At 38.6% G+C, this 12,760-nt stretch overlaps 1 protein-coding gene across 2 annotated transcripts in view; it reads left to right on the top strand.

The window, feature by feature from the left end:
- The window catches only part of LOC122986452 (NT-3 growth factor receptor-like), a 227,087-nt gene that overhangs the window by 183,326 nt on the left and 31,001 nt on the right, over window positions 1-12,760 (top strand). The window lies entirely within an intron of this gene.

The following is a 12,760-nucleotide window of genomic DNA, read 5'->3' as shown; positions in this document are numbered from 1 at the left end:
CTGCAGGGTAGCTCAGTATACAGGGAGTTCTGTTGAACACATACCTACATATCAGCTGTTCATTTATAGTTTGACCTCCAGATAAAGTGGTTTACATAATCTGGATAAACTGTTGGTTGTTTATAACTGATACAATGATGGCTAATATTAAGAAAAAGACCCAAATTGTAATAACCTGGAATTTAAATAAACATAGTAACACCACAATGTAAAACAAATAATTTTGACTGGTACTGTATGTTTTAAGATGTATGTAAAATACTCTTTGAACAATAATGTGTGTCTGATATGGTTTTTCCACACAAAAAAAGTTCAATTATGTTGTTGAAATCCTTAAAATTATATCTACCCCTTCTCCCTCATTAACTATTCCAGAATCTATGAATATGCAAATATATTTAATTTCAGGAGTTGAACTGCTGGACACAAGATGTCTCATACTTCACTGTACAGTCCATTCTCAATGAATGTGTACTGCAGGCTTCAAGTTTCCACATCACACTTGTGTAAGTTGCATACTGGACCATGATTGGCTCCAAACTAGTTGTGATGTCACAAATCCTGCTCATAGGCCTGCCCCTTTAAACCTCTTAAAAGTTCAATGAGCACAGAGAAACTTTCCACTTTCAGCAGATCATTGTGAAAACAGCCTTCTAGTGTCAAACTCTGCACACACATCATTCTGCATAGTGAAGCTCAAACATCCAACTGAAGGAACAAGAAGAAAAACATATTTTTGAGTGAAGGGGGATTTTAAATATTAAAAGTAGTAAAATGATTTATTATGCAGAGTGGCTGTTAGTATCACAGCCATTGATGGAGGAAGTATTCTGATGTTTCATTTAAGTAAATGTAGACATACCGTTGTTATATTATATGGATGGATTATTATTACTGATGCATTACTGTGCATGCAGCATTTCATGTGGGTGTTGCAGAAGTAAAGCTGATTTTTACTACTGTATAAACTGTTGGGTAAGTTATTCTGTAACAATGCATACAGTACAGTACAGTTCTTGTGTGTGTAAAACCTTAATTTTCAAAGTGACCAGTAGTTATAACTGTCATATAAATATAGTGTAAAAAAAAAGCAACATTCCCCTTACATAGTGGAGTATAAAGTAACAATAAAAAGGGAAATACTAAAGTAGGTACCTCAAAATTATACTTAAGAGTGTAAAGTCTTAGTGTGTGTAAGTTAGTCCCCTGTTGTGTCCTACTCATCTTTTTGACTTGACTTCCTTTGACTTTGTTGAGTTTACTGTGATATTAAAGCTCTTAATCGGTCCTGTCCAGCAATTGAAATACTGCAAAAAAGTCACTTTCAACCTGACCTCATTAGTACATGAAGAAAGACTGCAGAGGTTGACCACAGCTGCCAGGTCTGTGAATGGCACAAAGAGCAATGTGTTAGCTTGTAGACACTGAGTGATGGATGGCCCTGTCTGCAGGTTGATACCTTATTTTGAACCTTGTCAGCAGACCATGACCACCTACTTGTTAAGTACCATTCCCTCACTTTGCTTCTCTAAAGGTGAAATCCCCGCTGATTCCTGCCAGCCTGTATATGAAAAATGTTTTTAGTGAGCTGCCTGTTACAAAGTTATAAAGTGGTGCTGTCTGTTAGAAAGTTATGAATATAATTGACAGACTGTACTCTGGCTTCAAATATTGTCACTACAGTCAATGTGCCTCACTGTGGGAGCCTTGTTAGAGCTCTGTCATGTGCCATGCAAGTGTGTTATACAGTGATTGATAAATGAGCCTGTCTGGTAGAGTGACAGACTGACATGGGGAACTGTTACACCCAGAGCATTATGTAAAATGCAGTCAGCCTTAAGTAAAAATATTACCCATACTGTGTCCTCCAGTGTATAACTGCTTAAGCTACCCCTTGCATGGTTATTGATGGCTGAGACAAAGAAAATAAATAGACATAGAAGTGTCCCATATTTGTAAATTAGTGTGTTCACAGAACTGGTGACACCATCAGGTTAAAAATGTATCTTCACCAACAGTTCGGTTCATCGAAAAGATTCCTTAAAATGAATGAATGGAAAACTTACCCAAAAATTTGCAGTGGATAGTTATGGTCCCCAGAGGATAAATCCTATAATTTTGGTGACCCTGTCACCTTTCATCTGGAAACACAGTGGGAGGATATTTACACTATTACTAGTTTGGTTTTTGCCTCCGCTGTTAAGACAGATTCACTGTGTGTTTGGTCATGTGACTAAGCGTGACACGAGAATCAAAACAGTCTCCAGCAACAGCCCTGCACTTTGGCTCAACAGCAAAGTCTTATCATTTTCTTTTAGGTAAAAAGCGTTACATCATTGGCAAAATGAAAGAAACGGATCAGCCCAGAGTTCCACGGTAAAGGACTATATTGGAATTGGGTCCTGCGGGACCCAACACAAATCTTGTGGGAGCAGGCGGTTTTAACTTTGGTGCAGGTGGGAGTGGGCGGTCAAAAAATAAACCGGAGGTCCCGAGATTTAGCCTGTGCTGCAACTCTCACAGAGCCAGGCTGAGTGCTCAGTCAGCGCTCCTACTGGTGCACTCTGACACCGTTACTTGCTGCTGCTCCTCCTCATACACCTCGCCACCTGCTGCTGCAACCTGCCAACTTCACCTGAACGAGCAAAGAACAGAAACACAAAAGAATGCATGCATATTGCATTATGTGAACCTGCAGGTATTTACTGCTTTTGTGCTCTTTTAGGAAGTAATGGAGGAGTTAAGCTTGCATCAAGTTGCATGCCATCATCATTAGGAGAGCTAGACCTGATCAGTCTGTTAAAAGACACAGGGGAATGAAACAAAATAAAACAACCTCAGCAAAACAAACAACTACAGCCAAAAACACATGTTCTAAAATAAGAAGTAGGCTAAAATAAATAAGTAGTTTACTGAGTCAATTATAGCTCAGGGTTTGATTAATTTCTCTCACACCTTAGATGGATACAAGTTTAAATAGTATTGCAGTGGTGACTTTGAATGTAAATAGCATTTAGAACCCCATTAAAGGATATAAAATCTTGCATGCATCTCAAATCCCTTATATGTGATGGCTTTGTTACTTAAATTTTGAACAGTTGGAAAGCTTAAAACAACAATGGTCTACAGGTAACCAAGGTAGTAGAGGTGTAAGCATCTTAATTTCCGAAAATATAGCATTTAAACTGTCTAATGTACACACAGACCATGAGGGGAGATATACAACCCCAAACCAGAAAAAGTTGGGACGGCATGTTAAAAAAAAAAAATGTCATCTTGAAGGCAGCATATGTTGCTCCAAAATTTCTATGTACTTTTCAGCATTAATGGTGCCATTGCAGAAGTGTAAGTTACCGTTGCCAAGGGCACTGACACAACCCCATACCATGACAGACCCTGGCTTTTGGACTTGTTGCTGGTAACAGTCTGGATGGTTCTTTTCTTATTTGGTCCAGAGCACATGGCATCCATTTATCCCAAAAAAGAGCTGAAATACTGATTTGTCTGACCGCAATACACGTTTCCACTGTGTGATGGTCCATTCCATTTGATAGAATCGAATGGCCTTATCTGTATTATACTTTTAAAAAGTTTGGCTTTCAAGGTTCATTAGTTGGGTTAAGGCCCTTTAGTGTGCCTAACATTCATCACTCAGGACCGATGACCTAATTTCAGTCTTTTCCTCTTCAACGTGGAATAAGGCAAGGATGTCCTGTCAGTCCCTTATTTTTCATTGTTGCTCTTGAGCCTTTAGCCTGTGTGATCTGCGGTAGAATAGGTATACATGGCATGAACCTACAGAACATGGATATAATTATAAATTAACATGTATGCGGATGACATATTACTCATCTTAGTAGACCAGTATCTTCCTAACAAGCAGTTCTCAAATTAATCAATACCTCTGGAAGATTTTCAGGGTATAATATTAACTAGAATTAAATTGAGGCAATGGCTCTCAATTTCCATACATATAGGTCTGATTTTTGGGATAAAAATGAATGGGATGAAATATTTAGGAGTAAACATTACATCCCCTGTAACAAAAATATTCAGTCTGAATGGTCCTATCATCCTCTGTTCAGTGAAGGATGACATTAATAGATTGACAGCTTTTCTACTATCTCTATGGGACAGAGCTGAAATTTTGAAAATGAACATGTTATATATTATATTCTATTCCTCTTAAATTTACCCTTCACTCAATTCATTTGGAATAAAAATGCATACATCAGAAATACATACAAAAAAATAATTATCCCAAGAACTAAAGGGGGCCTAGGAACTCCGGATGTGTTTAACTACTAGGTCTCGTATAATGCAAGGTATCCATTATGAACATTATCAAGTGGGCAGTTGGCACTTGGCCAACACACTTGCAATGTAACAGTTTTTAATGTGTTATTTGAAAAAGAGGAGGAGGAAGGAGAAATTCCTCTGCCTCCGACTGAGTCTACCAGACTCATCAGCCCACGAGGTCAGCCTGGCCGCTCTCTCCCTGGCTGTACAGCGCTTTCTCCCGGTCAGCCTTAGGCGGATTCACCCATATCCGCGGCATGTAAGGGTGCTGGGATTTGCTGCAGCCTACAGGTTGCTGGCAGCCTATAGGCCCATTTGTGTTGTTGCAATAATTATTTTTTTATGTCGTGTGTGAGCCGGTCCAGCAAAAATAGACGCTGCGTGTAAAGATAGCGGAGTGGGGAAAAGAACCAGGTGTGAGGTGTGCGGCTCACAGACCTGGTTAATACATACCTATTAAAATTGTCTCCAGCAAGCCTGACTACTAAAACCTGTAGTTATCAACTTGGCAGGACAAAGGAAACCCTCCAGAGGAAACAGAATTGAACTTCTAGCTTCTGAAATACATTTTTTAGACAGCTCTGATGGAGCTGAGGTTCAGGAGGACGGCTGCTTTACTTGAAACATTTTCACTGTATGAACGTGGACAGTGTGTGTGACCTTTTGGATGTGTAGAAGAACACAGAACATTAATTAACATTAGATCCTGACTGATCCTGTCAGCATGTCGAGAGATTTAACTATTCAAAATAGTTAGGCTTCTGTGTCTTGTGCGTAAATGCATCTCTCTCAATGGGGAGATACACTTATTGTTTCTGCTGTGGTGGGATCACTGCAAGTATTTAATAAACTCAAACATTTTTTTTGGAGGGGGTATTTCATAGTCAGTACCCCCACACCTCGCTGGCTGTGGGTTCACCAGCTGATTTATGTGTTTATTTATGAACCACATTCACAGCCAAATTTGTATGTATTTCCCTGCACAGCCAGGAATGGAAAAACAATCATCACAGTGGTATCGATTGTTTTGTTCTTAGAATAGAGTGTAAGAACGCAAAATGTGCACATTTGTGTTTTCATGAGCTGACCGGTACTGAAGCATGGCTGTATAATGAATGCAACAGGGAAATGTTACATGCAGTGGTGGACAAAGTACACAACTCCATTACTTGAGTAAAGTATAGAAATTCCTGGTCAAATATTACTCCAATACAAGTGAAAGTTGTTTTTTCCATATGCACATTTGCATAGCTCTGAACATGTGACAAGTACACAAGATGTCATGTACCCACCCACCCATCATCTCCATACCCCAACCCTCCCCCACCACCCCACAGTTTTTTGTTGTATACTATATTTTCCAGCAGACAGTTGCACAGACAGCACAGAAGCAGAGCACACAATTGACAACAAATTAAAGATATTTTGGAAATGTATGATGACTAGTTGATAGAAACTAGATTTATTCCAAAACCCACAATAATGGGTAACTCAGAGTAAACACAATTTATCTGAATGCATATATTGACCACGCACAATATATATATATATATATATATATATATATATATATATATATATATATATATATATATATATATATATATATATATATATATATATATATATATATATATATATATATATATACACATTATAAAAAGTGTTCCTAATTGGATTAAGTAAATCTTATATTAGACAAGCTCAGGAATACATGTATTGAGTTTGAAAGTGTAACACAGATGACAAATGGATTTTAATCTAAACATATAAACCTGCCAGTATAAAACTGAGTTCTGTGTTTCAGAGAACCAGAACTTAACACTGGACCAGCTTAAAACTTCTTGGTATATATTTGTACATTCTGTAGGTTGAGGAGTGAGTAAAGCATTTTGCCTATGCATCATCAGGCTCATTTGTCATAAGAATGTACACTGTTATTTCCACTCCCATCTGAGTAGATGAAAGTTGACCTTTTTTTTAATTTGCTGTCATGGCTCACTGTGTGAAACCATGCAGCAGCTAATTTTACGTCAGTGTTTGTGGCCTGCTTCAGTGCAGTGCAGGCTGTGAGTGTGTGTGAGCTGCTCTGTGATCGATAGATGAGGCTGCTTGAAAGAGCAAAGCTCTAGACAAATAGACAAACAGAGAATCAGGAGGGAGACATTACATCCACTGTGTTCTCTGCTGCAGCTGAGGATGTCTGAGGAAACTCATTCAGTTTACACTACTTTGTTGGATCTGCGGTCCAAACACACAGGGAACAAAGCTGTCAGCTCTGCTAGCACTCCCATCTTACACACTGAAGTGAAACTAGGGTTCAAGCAACAAGCTGACCATGCCATTGATGTGTTAGTGGAAACAGGGAGTTACACAACAGGCCAGCTGGCTTCGCTACAAACATAAATTCTTCAAGTTATGGTTTTGTATAAAATGTGAAGCATTGTTTCTTGACTAGCAAAGATCATGATACAGTACAAATTGATTTCATTCAAAAAACAAAAGCAATTTTATTGTTTTATGATCATTTTAAATTAACAATTTGTATGAAAAAAACTCCCCCTCTCAGGGTGATAAGTCAGTCAAGCATATAATACACATATTTCTGGATCAGCAGAACTTTCTCATGTGGTATCATTATCTCCATACAGTAAGTCTGCACTTTGACGATTAACATCCATAAATTTACCTAGAACTATGGAAAATTCCATTTAACTTTATTTCAGACACCTAGGTCCATATCAGTGTAAAAATAATAAAATTCAATATGAGGACAACAACACAGAGATATAATTGTTGTAGTTCACAAGTCCACAGTTCCAGTGTTTTTAAAAACAAGAATACCTTGTATCACTTTGTGTAGGCTCAGTTAAGGCAATTATGATTACATTTTTTGAATCAATTAATTAACCCATACATTTGTACATAAAATTCCTCAACACATCATGAAAGATTGGAACATTACTAGTCACAAACATATGACTTGCACTTGTCCATCTTGGGGGTTTGAGCAAAATTGTGAACGCATCATTAAATGCCACCTGAAGCTTTTTCATTTTTGCTTTATAACTGCACCAAAAGTGGGCTCTATAGAGTGGAGTACAGTAGGTTGTAAAAAGGGGTGTTTTAACATCATCTCTACATATATAAAATTTGCATGCCAGCATATTGGCTTGTGCATAAAGTTTGCAACACTGGCGCTGCAAATATCTTACTTTGTTCACCACATTCAGCACTTAGTCTGCCGTAAAGAATGAAGGAAAATTTTGCTTCTGATCCTCCTTGGTTTTAGCAATCATGAGAACACTCGTTTTAGAGTTAAATTTAATGTTATACTGTACATCATAACTTGAGCAGACTGAGCAGCTGCTGTAAGCCACCACTATAAGAAGACAGGACGATTAACTGTGCACTCACACCCAAAGATTCATAAGCAACAAAAGCAGCCGGCAGTTATTCATTGTCAATGAAAGCTTGCAAAGAAGGGCTTCAGACACCTTGGCAGCAGTGAGCAGCACAATGCCAGAGCCAAGACCGACAAGTTGAAGTTGAGCAGAGTGTAACTTTATGCAAATTATCAGTGACACCGCTGACGCAGCAACCGATTGTAGGTAAGGATTTGATTTTCTTCCCACAGCGACCGCTGTACTTAAGTTCCTAGCAAACATCTGTTCCATTCCATATTGAAAATGGAAGAGAAATTGATCATTACAGTCTCTGGGTTCCTGGAGCTGTATGATTCATCATTCATCATTGTTTGTTTGTTGTCCATAGGCTACTCGGCCAACAACGTGATTTTAAAAGAAAAATGGCATTTTTATTTTTTAAATGACAGAAAAATAGACCAGGCATATTTTTCTTTCTAAATAATACAGAGTGGAAACATGAAAAATTGTATATTTTATCATCCTTGTCCAGTTCACGGCTGGCGTGCTGAATAGTTCTACTACAAAGTTGATATTGGCCACAACCGAACATGATGTCTGCAGTGCTGCTTGAATGACCCGCCCCATGCCAATGACAGCTGGAGGGCTGCCAGCGAGCAGCCAGCAACCAGAACGCCCAAGTCATCAGTGTACATCAGATGATTAATAAGACTATACCCACCATACATCCAGCCTTACACTTTATTAACTTTTTAGAAAGATCATCGATATAGAGATTGAAGAGAAAAGGTGACAATATTCCACATGATCAGACACCTTTGGTCACTAGGAAAGGTGCCAATATACTCTTACCCCATCCAGCTTGCACAGTTTGACACAAATACCAAAACTTGGTGCAGTCTGTTATTTCGGCCACTCCTTTTCCAGTGATTCTATATGTGAAAAGAACTTTTGCAATTGACCAGTGTGGCCACTACACCACAATTGCTTCACAGCCCAACACCATTCCTGGGGGCTTGGGTGTAGCCCATACAAAGCATGATAGTAATAAGTTTAGGGGAAGATAGTGGCCTTGGTTCAATATTGAAAAATTGAACAGTGACATGAGTAAGAACATCTAAACTTTTCAATATTTAACCAAACCTTAAATCTTTCCCTTAACTTAAAAGTTTTTTTTGTTGCCTAAACCTAACTAAATGCAGGTCGCAGGAAAAGACCAGTGTCAAAGTCCTATACTTCGTAATCCCAGCACACACCATTCTCCCTATCATTGTTGTGAGGTTGGAGAATGCAGCACTTCATGGAGTGGAAAAGATGTAGACAATCATAATAACATAATTTCTAGGAGACATTCCATTCACATACAGATATTTGAAGTGTGTTGAAAACCTGTGGACACACAAGAAAAAAGCTGGCACAATTTCTGAGTAGCCTATCCTGTCCTAAAGATAAAAATATATGACGTACAGTGACTATCACATAAGCCTTTAAATAAAGAGACTTCAAACGTTTAACTAAAAAACACCAACCAAAAGTGTTTTGGTTGGTAAGTTGGGCCATCATGAGATGTGCAGTAATATTGAAACATAAGTGAATAGTTATTAAAAACAGGACTTTCATTACAATCTAATATATAATGGATTATTTTCTGTAATGAAGTGTCCCACTAGTGAAAGCACTGGGTAAAATCATGTGTTGACAGCCATAGAGAGTAAATGAATGAACATACAACCACTTGGCAGTACATGAGCTGTGAATTTGGAACCCATTACATGTTTTTTTTTTCTTTTCCCATGGTCCTTACCTCACTTATCTCTTCACAAGAAGGTCCCAGGTTGAGATGAACTCTGCAGCCCTACTTGCTCCTACTGCCAGTTGCTCTGGATGAGAGCGCAAGCTAAATGCCTAAATTGTAAATTGCGGTTGGTAAGCTAATGAGCTGCATTATGTCTGCTGTGATTAGATGTTATTTGCTCCCAGGATGCTTTGCCCTGCAGAATAGAACATTGGTACTTAGTCTGCCGTCAGGAAGTGAAGTCTGCCAGTGCTTATGTATGACTCTGTGTGTGTGTGTGTGTGTGTGTATGTGTGCGTGTGTGTGTATGTGTGTGCATGCTTGTATGGGACAGTGTTTCAGTGAGTCTCTCTGTGCCTTGGATGCTAATTTCAGCTCAGTAATTGTGTTTCCATTAAAGTGCTGGCATCAATTCATCCAGGACACACTGCTAATTTAGCCAGCACCCGTTGCCCTCCAACCACCATGCTCACACACACACACAGAGTCACTAACAGACACACACCGACACACACACACACACACACTGCCACTTCACTGGCATCACTTCCTCTATTAGCGACTTAAAAGTCTGTGAAGCTGAAAAGACACATACACACACACACACACACACACACACACACACACACACACACACACACACACATACACACACACGCACAGGTTGACTACAAGGTTCACTTTGCACAGTCAGTGGGTATTTAACTACTCAAGTCATCACAGCTCAGCTGACACCCTGTCCTTCCTCCTCACTCACTCTCTACTCCATCCCTCCCTCCAAAACAGCACTGACACTATTTCAATATAAGCCCTTTTCACACATACAGTCTATCCCTGAAATGTTCAGGAACATTTCGCGCATGGGGTCATGTGTGAATGGGAGCAGGGAAATCTGCCAATTTCCCACCTCAAGACCTAGTAACATTTCAGGGAAAATGCCAGCACAGGTGTGTTGTGAATGAAAGCAGTAACAGTGCAGGGACAAGCACGTGAAGGGTTACATCCGTCTGATGAAAGACGCTTTCACGTGGAGCAAGTGAATCAATCACAAGACTTGACGTGTTGGGTGATGTACTGCGAGTTGGGCGGTGCTTGTTTTAGCTCGTCAGTTTTCAAATTGCGGCCCTGCCTCAAACTTTCTCATATTACAGCTAAACAGTACACTTAGATATATTTCTGAAAACATTTAAGGTGAGAAATAGGCAATGCAGCAACAGATTCTTGATTCATATTTGATCAGGACTGCCTAGCTTGAAAGTTTCAATCTGATCCATATATTCTGGCATTACCATGACATGTGTGAAAAGGCACAAGACGGAAATGCTCCTGAATGTAGCTGCATAGTGAAAATCACCAGTGGTGCCTGAAAGATTATCCCAGTAAAAAAAAGTAAAAAGAGGCTATAATGACCACCACTGAGATACGTCACTATAACTGAATCACAACTAGGAGTCTGTCAGAAGTGTAACTGACACTTTATGATACATCATTATATAGCAGGCATTTTGTGAGTGTATGTAGATTATACACTCATGCTGCATGGGAAATAAAATATGGAAGTATGCCAGCAGTTCCACATGCTGAATATCAGTATGGTCCTGCTCTCTCTCTCTCCCTCTCTCTGTCACACACACACACACACACACACACACACACACACACACACACACACACACACACACACACACACACATACACACACACACATACACACAGGAAGCTACTTCATTTACTTCACTTCTTTTACAGACCTAATGGGCTATAGTGGTGATTTTGCATATTTCAGCTATTAAGCTACAAATGACATATACTTCAAACAGCTGACTGTAGCCCGTCTAATAATTGGTATTTGAAGGTGATAGCAATATCAATATTTAAGAATTAAAGATATTTGATAAAAACATATTGGCCAACATTGGTAACATTATCACATAATATAAACAAACATACTTGATGAGGATCGTTTGGTTTTGGTTGTTAAGGAATTGTGGCCAAGCTATTTAAGGATTAGGAGATTTAAGTCAAGTCAAGTCCATTTTATTTGTATAGCCCAATATCACAAATCACAAATTTGCCTCAGGGGGCTTTACAGTCTGTACAGCTATACAACATCCTCTATCCTTAGACCCTCAATTTAGATGAGGAAAACTCTTAAAATTCTTTAACAGGGAAAAAAATGGAGGTAGAAAATGGAGAGGTAGAATCCCTCTCCCAGGATGGACAGACATGCAATAGATGTTGTGTGTACAGAATAGAGCAAGATTATACAGTTGAAAAATAAACTTGTGTCGCACTTTTTTATAGTACACTAATAAGACGTAATAAGCCGTACTTTGTATCAAATTAGACAAAAACTAGGAATAACATATTCTTTATTAGACAGTAAACAAACACAGTTATACCCTAATTAGACACCATACATCTAAATTATGCTGTAATTAGAAACTGCATACCACGCTTTTTACGCCCTGAAGTTAGCATTAGCATTAGCATTAGCCTGCTTTAGCACCTCTGTGGAAACTGGAGAAAAGTGCATCAGATGGAATTAAAAGAGTTAAGAATTCAAATTGTCAGACTATCTACAAGAAGCTGTACTTTTGATGATCATTCTTTTCTCTGTGGTTTATGCAAATAAAATACTGTCGCATGTCAATATTGACCCTGTGTTTCTGTAAAAATGATGCATATGTCTTGTATGAACTAACATACTTCATGTGTTTGCTGTGTGTTTTGTTATATATCATTTATTATCAGGATTATCTTGAAAGTGACATGTTTTTAAGATGTATAACAGACAACCAGATCTGACAGGACGTTGGTTAGACAATTTCAGAACATAAAGCATATTAACTTGTTAAGGTTTGTCTCAAGTAGCAGATATGTGATTTCACTGTAGTTTACGGTACAGTTCTTTTGTAATGTGTCACAAATTACCCTCTTTGCAATTTAAAGAGCAAATTTAAATTAAATTAGTATCAATTACAGCTAGGAATGCAAGATCAGAATTGCATCTTAGCCAGGTGTAAATATAATCTGTACAGTGTGACCACATTCTTAAGAAAAAAATCCACCCAGCATAGATGCACTCTGTCTCTTCCTGCCAGCTCACAATGTGGGCAGAATAGAGATGTGAGAACCCTTATTAATAGCAGGTGTAAATGCAAAGGCTGATGGATCGAATTTCATTTCCCAGATACAGATCACATGTTGACACCAGATGGAAATGTGGTCTAAAGGTTCACTTATAAGTGTTAATTCATGCAAAGTATTTGTACATTAA

This window comes from Thunnus albacares, chromosome 7, assembly GCF_914725855.1.
Source record: "Thunnus albacares chromosome 7, fThuAlb1.1, whole genome shotgun sequence".
NCBI lineage: Eukaryota > Metazoa > Chordata > Actinopteri > Scombriformes > Scombridae > Thunnus > Thunnus albacares.
The sequence above is the reverse complement of the archived record's forward strand: the minus strand, read 5'-3'. Positions and strand labels throughout refer to the sequence as shown.